The sequence below is a fragment of the Staurois parvus genome, unplaced genomic scaffold, assembly GCF_062004578.1.
Source record: "Staurois parvus isolate SC_StPar_1 unplaced genomic scaffold, SC_StPar_1.0 ptg000041l, whole genome shotgun sequence".
In the NCBI taxonomy this organism is placed as follows: domain Eukaryota; kingdom Metazoa; phylum Chordata; class Amphibia; order Anura; family Ranidae; genus Staurois; species Staurois parvus.
This window is the reverse complement of record NW_028317837.1, coordinates 460,366-483,306: the sequence shown is the minus strand read 5'-3', so window position 1 is coordinate 483,306 and position 22,941 is coordinate 460,366. Positions and strand designations below refer to the sequence as shown.

General features: G+C 47.9%; 2 pseudogenes; both read right to left on the bottom strand.

The window, feature by feature from the left end:
- The window catches only part of LOC149470501 (uncharacterized), a 205,369-nt pseudogene that overhangs the window by 49,495 nt on the left and 132,933 nt on the right, over positions 1–22,941 (bottom strand).
- The window catches only part of LOC149470503 (uncharacterized), a 322,485-nt pseudogene that overhangs the window by 297,071 nt on the left and 2,473 nt on the right, over positions 1–22,941 (bottom strand).

Here is a 22,941-nt window from a genome sequence, read left to right as displayed (position 1 = left end):
GGGGAAGAAAAGGTCCAGGGTGTTCCCTCCGAAGTGGGTGGAGGATTGAGTGTGCTGTGTGAGCGCGAAGGAGGAGGTTAGGTGGAGGAATTGGGAAGTAATCGGGTTGTTGTCGTTGATGGGGATGTTGAAGTCCCCGAGGATGATGGTCGGTAGCTCAGAGGAGAGGAAGAAGGGGAGCCAGGCAGCGAAGTTGTCCAGGAAGTGGGGTATGGACCCAGGAGGTCTGTAGATCACTGCGATCCTTAGGGGGGTGGGTGAGAAGAGTCGGATGCAGTGCGCCTCAAAGGAGGGGAAGGAAAGAGAGGGTGGGTTAGGGAGGACCTGGAAGGTGCTAAGCGGTGATAGGAGCAGGCCGACACCACCACCTCTGCGATCGCTCAGTCTTGGTGAGTGGGTCCAGATGAGACCTCCATGGGTGAGTGCCGCAGGGGAAGTGGAGTCAGTGGCCTGTACCCAGGTTTCGATGACTGCTAGGAGGTTGAGGGAGCGGGAGATGAAGAGGTCATGGATGGCGGTAAGCTTATTGCAAACCGAACGGGCATTCAGGAGTGCAACCGAGAGAGGGGGGATAGATATGGGGAGGAGGGGTGCATGTATGAGGTTGAGGGGGTCGCGTCGGCTGGCGTGAGCAGGGGGGGCTCTAGGGGAGGGGTGAGGTGGTGAGGGGCCAGGGTTCGGGGAGATGTCTCCAGCTGATATGAGGTGGAGTGTGAGGAAGGTGGCGTGGGAACGAGAGGTGTAGGAGCGCTTGGGTCTGAAAGTGGTGGCAAGTGGGTCAGCGGGGAAGTGGAGTAGCAGGAGGAGGTGGTGGGTGCCATAGTGGGGAGAGGGGAGAAATGAGGGGGCGATATAGAGCTGCTTAGGGGGTGGGTGGGTAGAGGAAGGCGGTTTTAGGGATGGAGGAGAGGAGGACGAGGAGGAGGAGCGTGGGCGGCATGTTGGATGGAGTGGGGTGCTGGAAGGGTCGGGGTGGGTGAGGGGGTGCTGGTCAGGGATGGCGAAGCAGTGTCCGAAACACCGTGGGAGGTGGCTGGTAGTCCCAGGTGGGGTGTAGGGCAGGGGATCCCTGGTGGGATGGTGGCCGTGCTATCCCTGTTGGGGTAGTAGCGATCCCTGGAGGGATAGTGGTTTAGGGTCTCTGGTGGTTAGGGTTTCCGGTGGATGGTGGGATCCCTGAGTGTGTCCCTGGTGGCTGGCGGTGGGATGGTGGTTGGGCTCCCTGATGGGTAGTGGGTGCCCCTGGTGGAGTACCTGGTGTCCTGGGTCCTGGAGCGTCGGGGTGGAGGTGGATCCCTCCTATGTTAGGAGGACTGTTGGTGGTGGTGGTAGCTTCCCCGGAGGAGCGGAGGTGTCCCGCCGCGATTCCAGCCACGGCCGGCAGGAAACACCGCGGCTTTGGGAGCCGTGGTAGGCCTCAAGCCGCTTCGGACCGCCGGAGCTCCGCTGGAGGGACGGAGTGTCTGTGGTCCCTTCAGGGTGTTGGTGGGGACATCGGCAGCAGGCTCATGGGTCCGGATGGCAGCGGATGGGGCGTGGGGGCACCGGAGCTGACAAACACGTGGCTGCTCCGGGCGAGCTGGTACCTGGTGGTCGGGGATGGACCCAGGGCCAGTGAGGGGGGCCCTGGGGAGGCTGGCTGATCGGTGGGGACCGGGGAACAGAGCAGCAGCAGCCTGGGCTGATGCCCGGCTATCCGGGTCGGCCGCGCCAAAATTTGAGGCCGCGGCTTCGGGTGCCGGGTAGGCCGCAAGTCCCAGAGTTCTGGGAAAAAGGTCCAGTGGCCTTCCCTGGCTGACGAGCAGGGACCGGAGAATCGTGGGGCCCCCGTGGGCCATCATCAAATCTATAGTAGCAACTAATGGCCTAAGAAGCAAAGCCACCATATTACTCAACCAAGTTCAAACTAAACCCATCCAAGAAAATGGATCCCACTTCCCCCCACCCAGGTGACTGTTGGAACTCCTTTACCTTGTGTAGATATCTCCTTCTGAGATCCTCATGATCTAATATAAATGTACAACACTCTCTGACACCAGTGTGTAGACTCCACCTTGATCATCCGAGAGATAGTCAGCCGCCATGCAGTTCTGTGACACCACCTTAGGTGATGGAGCCACTTCTGCTGTCAGCTCTGCTATACCATCAATGGTGTCATTGGTTATCTGATCCATGACTCCAGTACACCGGTTCATCTTACTTATCTTAGATTACTTAGATTCCCCATCCCGTCTATGAAGGGCTCACTGCATAAAACATCTCCACTCCAGAGAAAATGTTTCTTCTCACTGGAAGGCCAGGGGAGTATTGGGAGAAATTGAGGCTTTCCCTTACAGATATGGGGGAGGGGCAACATCACCTAAAGTACAGCTATGGGTGGAATTGAAGGGAAGCCATTTTAGGGTGCTCCTTCCACACAAGAAGCAATGTATATGAAGGACTAGGAATCCATTGGACCAATGGGGATTAAACATTCTGCAATACATTGAGACACCATGAAATGTTACTGGCCTCTGATTGGCTCTCCTATTGTTAGTGAAGTGAGACTCCCCTTGTCGGTGTTATTAATGGAAAGAAACCATGTGAAATGTTTCCCCCAAATCCAAAAAGGTGACCCCCTTGGGTAGGTAGCCATCCTACTATTCCTAAAAACTAGTAGTTAGGAGTCAATATAAAGCACTTTATACTGTTTTTAAATGATTATATATATATGTACGTATTTTTTATTTTTTCTATTTTTTGTATATGCATTTTGTAATAAATTTTGGATTAAACCTTATTGTTAAAAGTAAATGTGACCGACTTCCCTGTTGCCAATTACATGCACAGTCTATATAGCCGACGTATACAGGGTTGTTAAACAGTGGATATAACAGTTACATGTTTTCACACAAACAACATCACAATTAGCAACATTGTCTCAATTTGATCAATACAGCTGTCCGTAATGATAGCTATAAAGGTTTGGCCCCAAAAAGATGGCTGCGACCATACATACTTCAAGAAAATGGCGCCAAACTATTATAAAAGAAGTCCAGGCACGGTGATTGTCCTATCACATCCCCCGGCAGAAGCCACGTGACCCTGTGGCACAACGCGTTGGGGAGGGGCTTTGACGTCACCACGACAACCCAACTTCAGTAACGGCGGGTATAGACAGTGTGTGTAGACACACGGAGGAAGCCTGTCACATCCGCATTTAGCGGTTTTATCTATTACAAAGCACATTGAAATGATTGACATGTGAGGTCATATAGAGGGCATTAAATAAATCTTTTTATTAAAACGATAAGGCACCAAATATCTCTTCTTTCTTCCACTATACTAACGAGGAGAAAAATAGGGAGATGGAGCCACATCCAGCATCAGAAGGAAGCAGAGATCATCATGTCCATACAAGCACATTAGAAGTGACCAATCCAGGAAAACCCAGGGGAGGTCCAAAGGATCTCATCAATACAAACCTCTTAAAAGCTGTGTCAGCCCAGCAATAGGCTAACAAGAAGGTGAGCCCATAAAAGGGTCAATATTCAAGCAAGGATTTATTTCTACAGTTCCTTATATACAGCAATTACTATTGTGGACACGAATAGAATACTCCGCTATTATTCATAGACTTTGGACACCATTTCATTTTTACATTCTTTTTCATCTTTTCATTTTCAAAATTTAGTGATTATATTTCATTTATATTTTTTATTTTTATTTATTATATTTTTTATATATTTTTCTATTATTCATATTTATTATTCATTTCTTATTTAAAAAAAAAATTCACACATATATATCCAGAAAATCTTTTTGCTGTACTTTATAAGGATTTCACTTATTTTTTCATATGTGAATTATTCATGATAAAATCCAGCCAGTGTTTATTAATAACAATCTAATATATAATTTATATAGATATACCTTATTGTAGGGGCGCGGCCCTATCTATTAACTTACATTTTATCATCCTACTATTCCTGATATGAGTTTGTAGTCCCTGCTACTACAGGAAACATGCGGGCGATCATTTACACCTTTTACAGCAGGACAGTAAATATCAGAACACAATTCAAACATCAGACCAACAGCAGGAAGTCTGCTAACTGAATGTGTAATGCAATCTGTCATTAGCATTCCCAGAGTTCCCTCTGCAACATAGTTGTATCAGCTGTTGGTCCTGTCTGTAGATCTGTTATTTTCCCACCTTCTGTAACAGGGTGACAACCCTGATCATTCTGCAGGAACATTACACAGCAGCGTTGTCACCCTGTACAGGGAAGTCTTAGATAGATTATAAGTAAGACACACAACAAGTAAAGCCCAACTTCAGCTAACGCTTCTACAGCAGTTACAGCAACAGGTTCTCTATAAGGTCCAACCCCCAAAAATGAATGAAAACTGACAGTTGTAAGCACCCCGGCAGTGTTATAGGATTTGCCCCAACCCCTCCAACTGCCATTTTTCCCAAAAGACTTGGCCTTCTACAGGAAGTAGAGAAAAATATCTACTGGGAGTGACAACAAAAAAATAAAACAATAAGAGACTCGGAAAAGCAAAACCTGCTCTGCTAATGACAGATTTCATTATTAATGTCATTAGTGATTTTGCCCATAGTTACACTTTGGTGCCAACGTTGTAATATTTCCAGGGAGAAGAAGTTTTCTTTACAAACTTTCCACCAAAAAGAGATGTGTGCACTCAGAGTGATTATTGTGAACCCCAATCAGAGGAATGTCAGTCCCCCGGAAGAAGTGGTAGGAATATGACCGCACACTCAGCACTTTGTAAGTTCAGATCTCTGGCAGTTGTATTGTGTGATTAGTCTATGGAGAGGAGTAATAGCTGGAAAGAGAAAACATGGAACAAGGATTTCTGATCTTCACCTGATGGAATCCCATTTGGCAGAACCACATGGAACACAAGTGGCCAGCTGGGCTTACGTTTTACTGCTGAATACATCCCCTAAATCAGCAGTAACTCAGTATTGGAAGGCCTGCATCAGCTTGGGATGTTGTTTTCTCACTGAACAGAGACTTCTTTCTAGCTGGTGTCACAGACACAGACCTGCCTGAAAGGTTGTCACCCATGAGAAGATATCCTACAACCTCACAAACACCCCCTTTCCTCTCTATGATCACAATCTCATCACCTTCAGTCTCCTCATCTTCAAACACTTATCCCTCCAATCAGCAATCACCTGCAGAAACCTTCACAACTTGAACCCTTCCATTCTGCAACTGACCAACTCTATGACAGAATCTCTCCCCTGTCCTGCCCTGACCTGGCCACTGCTGTCTACAACAGTTTACTTTCATCCGCATTAGACTCACTTGCTCCCCTAACAACACGAAGCATCAGGCCCCGCCCATTACAACCTTTGCAGATTGACAACACCAGAGATCTTAAATGACATTGTCGTGTGCTGGAGCGAATGTGGCGTAAAACCAAATCTCACCAAGCATTCACCCGATATAAATCTGCTTTCTTAACATACAATTCCTCCCTCCATGCTGCCAAACAAGGTTTCTCAGAAGCCCGTCTCACCACCTGCCCCCTGGATCCTGTCCCCTCACAACTACAATGGTCACCTCTTCTTCCATCCTATGCTCCCTCACATCTTCAATCTTTCCATCTCTACTGGTGCCTTCCCCTCCCCTCTAAAGCATGCGCACATCACTCCCATACTTAAAAAGCCCTCCCTGGACCCCACCAACCTGAACAACTTAAGACCCGTCCCCCTGCTCTTCTTTACCTTTAAACTCTTAGAACGCTTAGTCTACAATCGCCTGAGCTCCTCCCACCTCACCAACAACAACCTTCTTGAACCTTTACAGTCTGGCTTTCGCCCCGTACACTCCACTGAAACTGCCCTACTAAAACTCACAAAATGATCTACTACCTGCTAAACCAATGGCCACTACTCCGTACTCATCCCAACCAATGGCCACTACTCCGTACTCATCCCAACCAATGGCCACTACTCCGTACTCATCCCAACCAATGGCCACTGCTCCTTACTCTTACTACATGACCTCTCTGCAGCTTTTGATACAGTTGACCATCCCCTCCTCCTCAAAAAACTCCACTCTCTTGGCCTCCAAGACTCTGCTCTCTCCTAGTTCTCCTCCTACCTATCACAGTGCTCCTTCAGCAATACCTTTAACTCTTTCTCCTCCTCTCCACTCCCTATTTCTGTAGGGGTTCCTCAAGGTTCTGTCCTTGGACCCCTACTCTTCTCCATCTACACCTTCTCCCTTGGTCACTTGATAAACACCCATGGCTTTAAATACCATCTCTATCCTGATGACACACAAATCTATCTTTTTCCTCCTCACCTCACCCCTTCAGTCTCCTCTCGCATTACTACCCTACTAAGCGACATATCGGCATGGATGTCACTCCACTTCCTCAAACTCAATCTTTCCAAAACTGAGCTCTTAGTATTCCCCCCAGCCTGTGCCCCCTTCCCTGACTTCTCCATCAAGATCAATAACACAATCATCAGTCCCTCCCCTCATGCCAGGGTGCTAGGTGTAATCCTAGACTCCCATCTGTCCTTTCAGCCCCAAATCCAATCACTGTCCAAATCTTGTAGACTTCACCTCCTCAACATCTCCAAGATACGGCCGTTCTTAACCTCGGAAACCACTAAGCAACTTATTCACTCCCTTGTTATATCTTGCCTTGACTATTGTAACTCTGTCCTCACTGGCCGACCTCATTGCAGGCTATCCCCTCTTCAGTCTATCATGAATGCTGCTGCCATCATCCACCTTACTTACCGTTCTGTATCAGACACCCCTATCTGCCAATCCCTCCACCCCTCTCTGTCAATCCCTCCACTGGCCTCCATTCAGTGTCCTCCACCAATCCCTCCACTGGCCTCCATTCAGTGTTCTCCACCCCTCTCTGCCAATCCCTCCACTGGACTACACCCCTCTCTGCCAATCCCTCCACTGGCCTCCACTCAGTGTCCTCCACCCCTCTCTGCCAATCCCTTCACTGGCTTCACGTTGCCCAATGAATAAAATTCAAAACATTAACAATAACATATAAAGTCATTTATAACTCTGCCCCAAATTACATCACCAATCTTGTCTCCAAATATCACCCAAACCGTCCTCTGTGTTTCTCGCACGATCCCCTGCTCTCTTGCTCCCTTGTCTCCTCCCCCCATGCTCATTTCCAGAGCTTCCCCCATCCTCCTGAACTCTCTACCCCAATTTATCAGACTATTGCCTACTCTGCTCACGTTTAGGCGATCTCTGAAAACCTCTCTCTTCAGGGAAGCCTATCCTGCCCTCAGCTAATAATGGAATCTTCTACTCTTCCTACCAGTCCATCCCCCACAGTTACTACCTTTTGTACCACTAGCTCCTCCCTCCTAGATTGTAAGCTCTGAGGAGCAGGGCCCTCCTATCCCTCTTGTATTAAACTGTAATGTTGCTGTATTGTCTCTCGTTATATTGTAAAGCGCTGAGCAAACTGTTGGCGCCATATAAATCCTGTATAATATTATTAATAATAATAATAATATCAATGAGATATGAAATGTGGAAAGAAGGCATTGATAATGGGAGAGGAGATGGAACAGGTAATGGGAGGAGTGGACAAGTTGGGCTTAGCTGGAGACCTCAAGCCTGGCTGATGATGTATCAATAGTCAGAAGAACCTGGAATGGACTCTCCCACTGAGGCTTCAGAGATTTGGTAAAATAATAGACCCCATCCTAGTCTCTGGTACTGAGGTAGTGTTGGTCATGTATTACCTCAGGATCCAGAAATGAAGAAAATGCTTGGAAACACAACTCAGTTGGTGAATCATGAAAATGCATTGCATGTTCAGTAAAAGCTCCATAAAAAAGATAAAGATGAGAATCATGAGGGAAGCTGTTCAGTTATTGATGCTTATCTTAAAAAAAAATGATCAAAGATAAAATATTCAAATCCCTTCTTGTTGTGTATTGATGGACATAAGCACTAAACTCAGTTCATCCAATCATTACATTCCAGTTTGCACAGATTTTAGTTTCTTTTAAAGTAGCATTTTATCTTTTCCCCTCTTCTCTAGCTTGTGGGATGACATTGGGGATGTGAAACTAACTTGTGACACCTGAAACTTCTTTAATATCCCTTTTATTCCAGAATGTAATCAATGCAGAAATTTGTGAATCCTCCGGTGATAGATTAGACCAGCATTAACTGAAAAAGTTTTGTCACATTGAGAGCATTAAAATGGCTTCTCTCCAGTGTGAATCCTCTGGTGTGTGATAAGATGTGACTTCACTGTAAAAGCTTTATCACATTCAGAACACTGATATGGCTTCTCTCCAGTGTGAATCCTCTGGTGTCTGATAAGATGTGACTTCACTGTAAAAGCTTTATCACATTCAGAACACTGATATGGCTTCTCTCCAGTGTGAATCCTCTGGTGTCTGATAAGATGTGACTTCACTGTAAAAGCTTTATCACATTCAGAACACTGATATGACTTCTCTCCAGTGTGACTCCTCTGGTGTGTGAGAAGATTTGACTTCAGAGTAAAAGCTTTCTCACATTCAGAACACTGATATGGCTTCTCTCCAGTGTGAACAATCTGGTGTCTGATAAGATTTGACTTCACTGTAAAAGCTTTATCACATTCAGAACACTGATATGACTTCTCTCCAGTGTGAATCATTTGGTGTGTGATAAGTTCTGACTTCTGTGTAAAAGCTTTATCACATTCAGAACACTGATATGGCCTCTCTCCAGTGTGAATCCTCTGGTGTGTGATAAGATGTGACTTCACTGTAAAAGCTTTATCACATTCAGAACACTGATATGACTTCTCTCCAGTGTGAATCCTCTGGTGTGTGATAAGGTCTGACTTCTGAGTAAAAGCTTTATCACATTCAGAACACTGATATGGCTTTTCTCCAGTGTGAATCCTCTGGTGTGTGATAAGATATGACTTCAGAGTAAAAGCTTTATCACATTCAGAACACTGATATGGCTTCTCTCCAGTGTGAACAATCTGGTGTCTGATAAGATGTGACTTCTGTGTAAAAGCTTTATCACATTCAGAACACTGATATGGCTTTTCTCCAGTGTGAATGCTCTGGTGTGTGATAAGATATGACTTCAGAGTAAAAGCTTTATCACATTCAGAACACTGATATGGCTTCTCTCCAGTGTGAACAATCTGGTGTCTGATAAGATGTGACTTCCGTGTAAAAGCTTTATCACATTCAGAACACTGATATGGCTTCTCTCCAGTGTGAACTCTTTGGTGTACTATAAGCTCACTCTTGCTTATAAACGTTTTGCCACATTCAGAACAAGGATATGGCTTCTCTCCCTTGCAAGCCTTCTGGTGTGTGATAAATTTTCTCTCCATTGTAAAATCTCCAAACAAGTAGTTTGAAATGACTCCTCTTATGTATACTTAGTTGGACTTTATTGTAAAGCCATTGTCACTTCCAGAACACTGAAATTACTTTTCTCCTGCTGGATCAATGTGGAAGAGGATCCAAACCATGACTTTTAGAACACAGATATGACTTGTATCCCGTGTGAATCCTCCAGTGAACTGCAGTAAAGACTTTCAGTCAATTAAGACATCCATGTGTTTTATTTTCCATGTGACTCAGCTGTATTCATGAAGACCAAAATGTCCTAAAACCTGGTTCATCAATCCACCTGTAGAGAAAGAAAAAAGAATTCTATATAAAAGGGCTACATAAAGTTGCTTTCTATTTTTAATGTTCATTACTAAATATATCTTATGAATAGAAAGAATATGTACAGCATTATCTACAGTATTTTTTTTAATCAAATAGATTTTATTAATAAAGTTTATAAGTGCGCACAGTATTCCCGACATTCAGCCCAGACAATGGAGTCATACATTCTCACGTATAGGCAGTTGTGGCACTGTTACAGATCATACAGAACAATAACTTGCTTTGTCTATGGTGTCACTTTTACCTTTTATAAACAAATGAACAGAGAAAAGAAGAAACAGCCTAGAACAATTCAGCTGTACACGGCAAGTAACTCCCCCCAGTACATACATAGATAGCTGACACCGATCAATGAGGCCCGTGTCTACAGGATCATACCCCAAGTATGGGTCTCCAATGTAGTTGGTCTCAGAGACTCCGCTCTCTCCTGGGTCTCCTCCTATCTATCACAGCGCTCCTTCAGTGTTACCTATAACACTACCACCTCCCCCTCACTCCTTCTCTCTGTCGGGGTTTCTCAAGGTACTGTCCTCGGACCCTTCCTCTTCTCCATCTACACCTCCTCCCTTGGCCAATTGATAAACTCCCACTGCTTCAACTACCATCTCTATGCTGATGACACACAAATCTATCTCTCTACCCCCCACCTCACCCCCTCAGTCTCCAATCGCATCACCAGCCTACTAAGTGACATATCGGACTGGATGTCATTCAACTTCCTCAAACTCAACTTTTCCAAAACTGAGCTTCTAGTATTCCCCCCAACCCGACTTCTCCATCAAGATCAACAACACTATTATTATACAGTATTTATATAGCGCCAACAGTTTGCTCAGCTCTGTACATTATAATGGGAGACAGTACACAGTGGATGAGTCTGGCTGCAGAATTCAGGATAGACTGAAGTGGGGATACCCTGTGTTGGGGTAGGCCGGTGAGGAGGGAGTTACAGTAGTCAAGTTGTGATATAATAAGGGAGTGAATGAGTTGCTTTGTAGTTTCTGGAGTTAGGAACGTGCGTATTTTGGAGATGTTACAGAGGTGGAGTCTGTATGAATTTGTCAGCGATTGGACCTGGGGCTGGAAAGACAGATTGGAGTCTAGAATGACACCTAATACTCTGGCTTGCGGGGTGGGACTGATGGTGATGTTGTTGGTCATGATGAAGAGGTCAGGGGGGGCACGGGCTGGGGGGAAAACTAGGAGCTCGGTTTTGGCAAGGTTTAATTTGAGGAATTGGAGTCTGATATGTCCAGTCTGATATGTTGTTCAGAAGGCTAGTGATTCAGGCGGAGACTGAAGGGGTGAAATGGGGAGTAGAGAGATATATTTGAGTGTCATCGTCATAGAGATGGTAGTTGAAGCCGTGGGAATGTATTAGTTACCCAAGGGAGGAGGTGTAGATTGAGAAGAGAAGGGTCCCAAGGACAGAACCTTGGGGGACCCCCAACAGAGAGGGGAAGGTGGCAGCATTATAGGTAACACTGAAGGAACGTTGTGATAGATAGGAAGAGAGCCAGGAGAGAGCGGAGTCTCTGAGGCCAAAAGAGTATAGTTTTTTGAGGAGGAGGGGGTGGTTGACCGTGTCGAAAGCTGCAGAGGTCGAGGAGTAGGAGGACTGAGTAGTGGCCATTGGCTTTGGAGGCTAGCAGGTCATTGGTGAGTTTGAGTAGGGCGGTTTCAGTGGAGTGTAGGGGACGGAAGACAGATTGTAGGGGATCAAGAAGGTTGTTGTCGGTGAGGTGGGAACTCCGGTGATTATAGACTAAGCGTTCAAGGAGTTGGGATGTAAATGGCAGCAGGGAGATGGGTCTTAGGTTGTTTAGGTCAGAGGGATCCAGGGAGGGTTTTTAAAGTATGGGAGTGATGTGCGCATTCTTCAGAGGGGAGGGCAATGTGCCAGTAGAGAGGGAAAGATTAAAGATGTGGGTGAGGGAGCGTAGGATGGAGGAGGAGGGTGATCGTAGGAGTTGTGTAGGGACAGGGACAGGGTCAAGGGGGCAGGTGGTAAGGTGAGCTTCAGAGAAGAGCTTAGTGATTATCAGTCCCACCCCTCACGCCAGGGTACTAGGTGTCATCTTAGACTCCAATCTGTCCTTTCAGCCCCAGGTCCAATCACTGACAAACTCATGTAGACTCCACCTCCGCAACATCTCCAAGATATGCTCGTTCCTAACCTCGAAAACCACTAAGCAACTCATTCACTCCCTTATTATATCACGACTTGACTATTGTAACTCCCTCCTCACTGGCTGACCTCATCACAGACTATCTCCACTCCAGTTCATCATGAATGCTGCTGCCAGACTCATTCACCTTATTAACCGTTCTGTATCAGCCACCTCTCTGCCAATCCCTCCACTGGCCTCCACTCAGTGTCCTCCACCCCTCTCTGCCAATCCCTCCACTGGCTTCCAATTGCCCAGCGGATTAAATTGAAAACACTAACACTGAAGTATAAAGCCGTTCATAACACTGCCCTCAACTACATCACCGACCTTGTCTCTAAATACCACCCAAACCGTACTCTCCACTCCTCGCAAGACCTCCTACTCTCTAGCTCCCTTGTCTCCTCCTCCCATGCTCATCTCCAGGATTTCTCACGGGCTTCACCCATCCTCTGGAACTCCCTACCCCAAGCTATCAGGCTATGAGCCTCCTCTGCTCACTTTTAGGCACACTCTGAAAACTCATCTCTTCAGGGAAGCCTACCCCGACCCCAGCTAACTACTGGAATCCCCTACTCCCCCAACCACTCCATCCCCCACAGCTAATTACCTCTTGTACCACTATCCCCTCTCTCCTAGATTGTAAGCACCAAGGAGCAGGGCCCTCTAATCCCTCTTGTACTGAACTGTATTGTTACTGTACTGTCTTCTTCCATAAAGTAAAGAGACCAAGAGGCACACCCAAGGAATATTGAACACCAACATTATAATACTGGTCATATTGTTCCACTTTTTGAATAATTTTGGACATCTCCAAAACATGTGTATCAAATCCCCGACATCAACACTACAATTGGGGTATTAAGGGGAAATCCCTCCTGTCCTAGCTGAACAATTGAGCTGGAGTCCTGAATGATCTATGCAAAAGAAATGACTGAGTTTCTGTGAAGAGGGCAGAGAGATGAGAGGTATGGAGGTCACAATCACCTCCCACCACTCTCTCTTAGAGTCAAAAGACTGGAATAAATATGAGAGATCATGCCTTTCCCACTGGTGTCATCTGAAGTCCATTAACAAGTGTGAGAGTGATGTGAAATCTGTATCTGATGGAAGTAGCAACCGATGGATGGGATCTAATGCGTCTACTAAGTCCCACCTGGTAAGATGTTGAAGTTGGGCAGCTATAATATAAAGTCTAACATTTGGTATTGCTAGGCCTCTTTGGTCTTCACCATACTGTAGAGTAGTGAGTGTGATTCTAGCTGACGGCTTCTTCTAAATGAGTTCCCCAAACTGGGAGTCTATACTGGAGAACCACTTACGAGGTGTCCACATGGGAGAATTGTGGAGTATACAGTTGAAACTCGAAAAATTAGAATATGGTTCAAAATTTCATTTATTTCAGTGCAGCAACTGAAAAGGTGAAACGAATATATGAGATAGACTCATTACATGCAAAGCAAGATAGTTCAAGCCGTGATTTGTCATCATTGTGATGATTATGGCTTACAGCTCATGAAAACCCCAAATCCACAATCTCATATAATGAGAATTTTGCGAAAAGGTGGAATATTCTCGGCTCAAAGTGTCCCACTCTAATCAGATAATTAAGCCATAACACCTGCAAAGGGTTCCTGAGCCTTTAAATGGTCTCTCAGTCTGGTTCAGTAGGAATCACAATCATGGGAAAGACACCATCACTGACACCCTCCATAAGGAGGGAAAGCCTCAAAAGGGAATTGCAGAAGAAGTTGGATGTTCCCAAAGTGCTGTATCAAAGCACATTAATAGAAAGTTATGTAGAAGGGAAAAGTGTGGAAGAAAAAGGTGCACAAGCAGCAGGGATGACCGCAGCCTGGAGAGGATTGTCAGGAAAAGGCCAATCAAAAGTGTTGGGGACTTTCACAAGGAGTGGACTGAGGCTAGAGTCAGTGCATCAAGAGCCACCACACACAGACGGATCCTGGACATGAACTTCAAATGTCGTATTCCTCTTGTCAAGCCACTCCTGAACAACAAACAATGACAGAAGCGTCTTACCTGGGCTAAAGAAAAACAGACCTGGTATATTGATCAGTGGTCCAAAGTCCTCTTTTCTGATGAGAGCAACTTTTGCATCTCATTTTGAAACCAAGGACCCCGAGTATGGAGGAAGAATGGAGAGGCCCAAGGACCCCGAGTATGGAGGAAGAATGGAGAGGCCCAAGGACCCCGAGTATGGACGAAGAATGGAAAGGCACAAGGACCCCGTGTATGTAGGAAGAATGGAGAGGCCCAAGGACCCCGAGTATGGAGAAAGAATGGAGAGGCCCAAGGACCCCGAGTATGGAGGAAGAATGGAGAGGCCCAAGGACCCCGAGTATGGAGGAAGAATGGAGAGGCCCAAGGACCCCGAGTATGGAGAAAGAATGGAGAGGCCCAAGGACCCCGAGTATGGAGGAAGAATGGAGAGGCCCAAGGACCCCGAGTATAGAGGAAGAATGGAGAGGCCCAAGGACCCCAAGTATGGAGGAAGAATGGAGAGGCACAAGGACCCCGAGTATGGAGGAAGAATGGAGAGGCCCAAGGACCCAGAGTATAGAGGAAGAATGGAGAGGCCCAAGGTCCCCGAGTATGGAGGAAGAATGGAGAGGCCCAAGGACCCCGAGTATGGAGGAAGAATGGAGAGGCCCAAGGACCCCGAATATGGAGGAAGAATGGAGAGGCCCAAGGACCCCGAGTATGGAGGAAGAATGGAGAGGCCCAAGGACCCCGTGTATGGAGGAAGAATGGAGAGGCCCAAGGACCCCGAGTATGGAGGAAGAATGGAGAGGCCCAAGAACCCAGAGTATGGGGGAATAATGGAGAGGCACAAGGACCCCGAGTATGGAGGAAGAATGGAGAGGCACAAGGACCCCGAGTATGGAGGAAGAATGGAGAGGCCCAAGGACCCCGAGTATGGAGGAAGAATGGAGAGGCCCAAGGACCCCGAGCATGGAGGAAGAATGGAGAGGCCCAAGGACCCCGAGTATGGAGGAAGAATGGAGAGGCCCAAGGACCCCGAGCATGGAGGAAGAATGGAGAGGCCCAAGGACCCCGAGTATGGAGGAAGAATGGAGAGGCCCAAGGACCCCGAGCATGGAGGAAGAATGGAGAAGCGCAAGGACCCCGAGTATAGAGGAAGAATGGAGAGGCCCAAGGACCCCGAGTATGGAGGAAGAATGGAGAGGCGCAAGGACCCCGAGTATAGAGGAAGAATGGAGAGGCCCAAGGACCCCGAGTATGGAGGAAGAATGGAGAGGCACACACTGCAAGATGCTTGAAGTCCAGTGTGAAGTTTCCACAGTCTGTGTTGATTTGGGGAGTCATGTCATCTGCTGGTGTTGGTCCTCTGTGCTTCATTAAGTCCAGGGTCACCGCAGCCGTCTACCAGGAGATTTTGGAGCACTTCATGCTTCCTTCCACAGACGAGCTTTATGGGGATGCTGACTTCATTTTCCAGCAGGACTCGGCACCGCCCACACTGCCAAAAGCACCAAAACCTGGTTCAATGACCATGGGATTACTGTGCTTGATTGGCCAGCAAACTCGCCTGACCTGAACCCCATAGAGAATCTATGGGGCATTTCCAAGAGAAAGATGAGAGACATGAGACCGAACAATGCAGAAGAGCTGAAGGCCGCTATTGAAGCATCCTGGTCTTCCATAACACCTCAGCAGTGCCACAGGCTGATAGCTTCCATGCCACGCCGCATTGAGGCAGTAATTGCTGCAAAAGGGGCCCAAACCAAGTACTGAGTACATATGCAGCTTCTACTTTTCAGAGGTCTGATATTGTTCTATGTACAATCCGTGTTTTATTGATTGCATGGAATATTCTCATTTTCTGAGATTGTGGATTTGGGGTTTTCATGAGCTGTAAGCCATAATCATCACAATGATGACAAATCACGGCTGGAACTATCTTGCTTTGCATGGAATGAGTCTCATATATTAGTGTCACCTTTTAAGTTGCTGCACTGAAATAAATCAATGAATGCACCAGATTCTAATTTTTCGAGTTTCACCTGTATACCCTGATCCCACAGATCACCTACCTCCCCCATATCCCAAAGATCACCTACCTTCCCCATATACACCCAGATCCCACAGATCACCTACCTCCCCCATATACAAAAAGATCCCGCTGATCACCTACCTACCCCATATACACCCAGATCCCACAGATCACCTACCTTCCCCATATACACCCAGATCCCACAGATCACCTACCTCCCCTGCACTCACATATCCCACAGATCACCTTCCTGCCCCATATACATGCAGATGCCACAGATCACCTACCTCCCCCATATACACAAAGATCCCGCTGATCACTTACCTCTCCCATACACTCCCAGTTCCCATAGATCATCTACATCCCCCATGTGCACTCAGATCCCCTACCTCCCCCATATACAGACAGATCACACAGGTCACCTACCTCCCCATATAAACCCAGATCCCTCAGATCAGCTACCTCCCCCATATACATCCAGATCACCTACCTCCCCCATATACACCCAGATCCCACATATCACCTACCTCCCCATATACACCCTGATCCCACAGATCACACAGATCACCTACCTACCCCATATACACCCAGATCCCACAGATCACCTACATCCCCATATATACCCAGATCCAACAGATCACCTACCTCCCCCATATATACCAAGATCCCACAGATCACCTACCTACCCCATACATACACAAATCCCATATATCACCTACCTCTTTTTATACATCCAAATCCCAGAGATCACCAACCTCCCCTATATATACCCAGATCCCACATATCACCTACCTCTCCCATACATACACTCAGATCATCTACCTACAACATAAACCAAGATCATCTACCTACAACATACACCCAGATCCCACAGATCACCTACCTCTCCCATACATACACCCAGATCATCTACCTACAACATACACCCAGATCACCTACCTACAACATATACCCAGATCCCACAGATCACCTACCTCTCCCATACATACACCCAGATCATCTACCTACAACATACACCCAGATCCCACATATCACCTACCTCTCCCATACATACACCCAGATCACCTACCTACAACATACACCCAGATCACCTACCTCCCTAAAACAAAACCAGATCCCACAGATAACCTACCTTCCCCATACGCAAATACCTCCTCCATATAAACCCAGACCCCACAGATAATCTACCTTCCCATATACACCCTCCACCCCTCTCTGCCAATCCCTCCACTGGCCTCCATTCAGTGTCCTCCACCGCTCTCTGCCAATCCCTCCACTGACCTCCACTCAGCGTCCTCTCCTCTCTCTGCCAATCCCTTCACTGACCTCCACTCAGTGTCCTCCGCCCCTCTGCCAATCCCTTCACTGACCTCCGCCCCTCTCTGCCAATCCCCTCCCTGACCTCAGCTCAGCATCCTCCACCCCTCTCTGCCAATCCCTCCACTGGCCTCCACCCCTCTGTGCCAATCCCTCCACTGGCTTCCACTAACCCAACCTATAAAATTCTAAATACTAACCACAGCATACAAAGCCGTCCACAACCCCGCCCCTAGATACCACTCAAAGTAAAGCCAGGAAATAGACTGCTTTATTTTAACACAGACACAAGATATAAACATTCAAGGGAACAACCCACCTCCCTGCATATGGACACAGGGCGGGGCAAACCACATCTAGAAACCAGAGACACATCAGAAGACACCCCCCCACCAAGCCAATACACAAACAAATACATCCCATAATAGTTTGCTCCCAAGCCAGACACACAATAGAACAATGGGATACACCACATGGCAGTAAACAATGAACAACCCCCACACCCCACCTATACATGTCTACACAATACTAGGACATTCCACCCTGTACCCCTAACAGGCACAGGGTGACTTACACATAGCAGGGATATGGGGAGCTGAGACAGGGATCTCCCTACTCCTCCAACATGAGCTGTGTTCCATGGGCCCCCACCCAAAGTCACTCCCGTCACAGGAAGCACCTACAACAACAAATGGCAGAGTTGCCAGCTGATTGATTAAGCACTGAAGCACCATTTACTAATGTTGGCATGGACATATGTGGCCCCTGGACTGTTGTTACACGCAGAACTCGTGGCGGAGTTGCTAACAATAAGCGATGGGCTGTGCTGTTCACTTGCTTGAGCATTGGTGCAGTGCACATTGATGTGATAGAATCAATGGACTCTTCTTGTATCATTAATGCTTTCAGAAGATTTGTTTCTGTACGAGGACCTGTAAAGTCCCTGAGATCTGACTGTGGGACTCATTTTACAGCAGCAGAAAAGATAGAGATCTTCTTGAGTGGCAATAAGTGTAAATGGGAACTCAACCCACCTCATTCCTCACATGGGAGGCTCTTGGGAACGCATGATTGGAGTTGCAAGAAAGATCCTGGACTCTATGCTACTGGACCAGAAAACGTCTCAATTTACTCATGAAATCTTAGTCACTCTTCTTGCAGAAGTGTGCGCTATAATCAATGCAAGGCCATTGGTCCCTGTGTCCTCAGATCCCGAGTTCCCAGTGTTGCTCACTCCAGCCACTCTTCTTACCCAAAAAACTGGGGTAGCCACTATTCCCACAGAGGAACTTGATTACCCCAACATTTACAAGCATCAATGGTGACGGGTTCAACATCCTGCTAATGTGTTCTGGAATCGCTGGAAGATGGAGTCCCTTTCTACCCTTCAAAGTCGTAATAAATGGCAAACTAGCAAACCCAATCTACAAGTGGGAGACGTAGTTCTTTTGAAGGAGACAGATTCCCATGGTAACCATTGGCCCATGGCTCTGATTACAAAGACTATGCCAAGTAACGATGGAAAGGTACGCAAGGTAGAAGTTAGAGTCATGAAAGAAGGTTCTGCACACCTTTACTTCAGGCCTATAAAGAAACCAAAGAGGAAGACAAGTCATCCACCTGAATTACAGGGAGGTAAGAAGGAAGGTGCATGTTGCTGCCTTCTCCTCTGAATATGGATTTCCATGTCTCAGCCTGGACTTTCCACACCAACATCTGCAAGTATTATGCTGAATGTTTGCATTGTTTTCCTTTGTTCTTCCCTTCCCTCTTGTTTTGCAGATGTTCCCGGAAAGAATCTTCATTATTTATATTGGACTTGAACTAAAGTTTATTTGGTTTAATGTTGTATAGATAGCCCCTCCCCCTTTCCCAGAAATGCATTGCAGTTCTAGCCTCATGGCAAGAAGCAGAAACATTATGATCTTTTGACCGATCGAATGTTCATTGTTGTAAGATTCTCTCAGTTTATGGAAGAAACTTCACAAGATCTACAAGATGTCTTATCGATGGAGTCACTGACTGTGGTATCCAACTGAGGATGAAGTTATCACCATCTCATCACAACTGTAAGTTACAGAGATCACACTATCAATGCTTAGATTGGAGAGACAGAACACCCACACATACCCGTCCCCGGCTTCTCACCCCTCCCCCATACATACCCGTCCCCGGCTTCTCACCCCTCCCCCAAACATACCCGTCCCCGGCTTCTCACCCCTCCCCCATACATACCCGTCCCTGGCTTCACGCCCCTCCCCCATACATACCCGTCCCCGGCTTCACACCCCTCCTCCATACATACCCATCCACGGCTTCACACCCCTCCCCCCATACATGCCCGTCCCTGGCTTCTCACCCCTCCCCCATACATACCCGTCCCCGGCTTCTCAACGCTCCCCCATACATACCCGTCCCCGGCTTCACACCCCTCCCCCATACATACCCGTCCCCAGCTTCACACCTCTCCCCCATACATACCTGTCCATGGCTTCACACCCCTCCCCCATACATACCCATCCCCGACTTCTCACCCCTCCCCCATACGTACCCGTCCCTGGCTTATCACCCCTCCCCCACACATATCCGTCCCTGGCTTCTAAGTCCTCCCCCACACATACCCGTCCCCAACTTGTCATCCCTCCACCACACATACCCCTCCCCCATACACATCCCTTCTCAACTTCTCACTCCTCCCCCATATACATCCCTCCCAAGCTTCTAACTTCTCCCCTATACACATCCCCCCAACCTTCTCAAACCTCCCTCATACATATCCTCTCCCAACTTTTCACCACTTCCCCATATATATCCCTTCCCAGCTTCTCACCCCCTCCCCCATACACATCCCTTCTGAGCTTCACACCCCTCCCCCATACACATCTCTCCCCAGCTTCTCACCCCTCCCCCATACATATCTTCCTTAGCTTCTTGCCCCTACCCCATACACAGCTGTAACGGAACTGACCCCAGACTGTGCTTGAGTACTTCCATTAGAATACTGCTTCCCCCTCCGAACACCAACCACAGACACCACAGCCGACCATACAAGACTAGACACCAGTCCTGAAGTAAACCAGGAGGTAGACTACATTATTTGAACACAGATACAAGATATTTACACTCAGGGGACAATCCCCCCTCCCTGCATAATGACACAGGGCGGGGCAATCTACATTTAGTAACAAGAGACACACAGGTTTTCAAACTTCACACCAGCAGACAGTCCCATCAGGAGGGAGGGCTGCTGGAGACACCCCCCACCAACCAATACACACAAACACATACATCCCATAATAGTTTGCTCCCAAGCCAGACAAACAATAGAAGAATGAGATGCAACCACATGGCATTAAACAATGAACAACCCCCCACCCCACCTATACATGTCTACACAATATCAGGACATCTCACCCTGCACCCCTAACAGGCACAGGGTGACTTACACATAAGAGGGATATGGGTGCTGAGACAGGGGTCTCCCCACCTCTCAAAAGTGAGCTGGGTTCCATGGGTCCCGCACCCAAAAGCCCTCCCCAACTTCTCACCCCTCCACCATTTGCATCCCTTCCCAACTTCTCACCCCTCCCCCATACACATCCCTCCCAGCTTCTCACCCCTCCCCATATACAATAATCCCCATCTTCTCCCCTCTCCCCCCATTCACATCCCTCCCAGCTTCTCACCCCTCCCCCATACATATCCCTCCCAGCATCTCACCCCTCCCCCATACATATCCCTCCCAGCTTCTCACCCCTCCCCCATACATATCCCTCCCAGCATCTCACCCCTCTCCCATACATACCTGGAGTCTCTCCTGTTATTCTGTCTCGGACACATCGGAGGAACATGGTGGGAGATCGACCTGAATGTCCTTCCTAGGAGGGAATACCGGAGCCATTCTGAGGCCCATTTAATGGCCGGCAATGAGGAGGAAACCAACACTGAGAAGTAGATGCTGAGATATATACAGCACGGGGCAGCACAGTGGCTGAGTGGTTAGCACTTCGACCTGGCAGTACTCGGGTTGTTGGTTCAAATCCCAACCATGGCACCACCTGCCTGGAGTTTGCATGTTCTCCCTGTGCTTGCGTAGGTTTCGTCCAGGTACTCCAGTTTCCTCCTACACTACAAAGACATGCTGGGAGGTGAATTGTCTCCTAAGTTGTCCCTAGTATGTGTATGTATGAATGTGAGTTAGGGCCCTTAGATTGTACGCTCCTCGGGGGCGGGGACTGATGGGAATTATTATTATTATTATTATAATACAGGATTTATATGGCGGCAGAAGGTTTGCTCAGCGCTGTACATTATAGTGGGGACAGAACATGAGACAATACAGTAACAATACAATACACGAGGGGTGCGAGGGCCCTGATCCTGGGAGCTTACAATCTAGGAGGGAGGGGATAGTGGTACAGGAGGAAGTGGCTGTGGGGGATGGAGTGGTAGGAGGAGTGGAGGAGATCGGCAGTTAGGTGAGGGTGGGGTAGGCTTCCCTGAAGAGATGGGTTTTCAGGGTGCGCCTAAAGGTGAGGAAGGTAGGTGACAGTCTGATGGATTGGGGTAGGGAGTTCCAGAGGATGGGGGAGGTCCTGGAGAAGTCCTGCAGTCGGGCGTGGGAGGTGGAGACCAGGGAGCTAGAAAGTAGGAGGTCTTGTGAGGAGCGAAGAGTACGGGTTGGGTGGTATTTGTGTGTCAGGTCTGTGAGGTAGTTTGGGGCGGAGTTATGAATGGCTTTCTATGTCAATGTTAGTAGTTTGAATTTGATGCGTTGGGCAATCAGGAGCCAGTGGAGGGAATGACAGAGGGGGGTGGAAGACACTGAATGGAGGTCAGTGGAGGGAATGACAGAGGGGGGTAGAGGCCAGTGGAGGGAATGACAGAGGGGGGTGGAGGACACTGAGTGGAGGCCAGTGGAGGGAATGACAGAGGGGGGTAGAGGCCAGTGGAGGGAATGACAGAGGGGGGTGGAGGACACTGAGTGGAGGCCAGTGGAGGGAATGACAGAGGGGGGTAGAGGCCAGTGGAGGGAATGACAGAGGGGGGTGGAGGACACTGAGTGGAGGTCAGTGGGGGAATGACAGAGAGGGGTTGAGGACACTGAGTGGAGGTCAGTGGAGGGAATGACAGAGGGGGGTGGCAGAAGCGGAGCGGTTGGTGAGGTGGATGAGTCTGGTCGCTGAGTTCAGGATAGACTGAAGCGGGGATAGTCTGTGATGAGGGAGGCCGGTGAGGAGGGAGTTGCAGTAGTCCAGACGTGAGATAATAAGGGAGGGAACGAGTAGTTTAGTAGTGTCTGGGGTGAGGAATGAACGTATTTTGGAGATGTTGCGGAGGTGGAGCCTGCATGAGTTTGCCAATGATTGGACATGGGGTTGGAAGGACAGGTTTGAGTCCAGGGTGACACCCAGGACTTTGGCTTGCGTGGTGGGACTGATGGTGGCGTTGTTAGTCATGATGGAGAGTATGGGGGAGGGGGGTATGGGCTGGGGGGAAAATCAGGAGCTCAGTTTTGGAAAGGTTCAATTTGAGGAAATGGAGCAACATCCAGTTTGATATGTCGTTCAGTAGGTGGGTGATACGGGCAGAGACTGAAGGGGTGAGGGGTGGAGAGGTAGATTTGTGTACCATGGGCATAGAGGTGATAGTTGAAGCCGTGGGAGTGTATCAGTTTGCCAAGGGAGGAGGTGTAGATGGGGCCC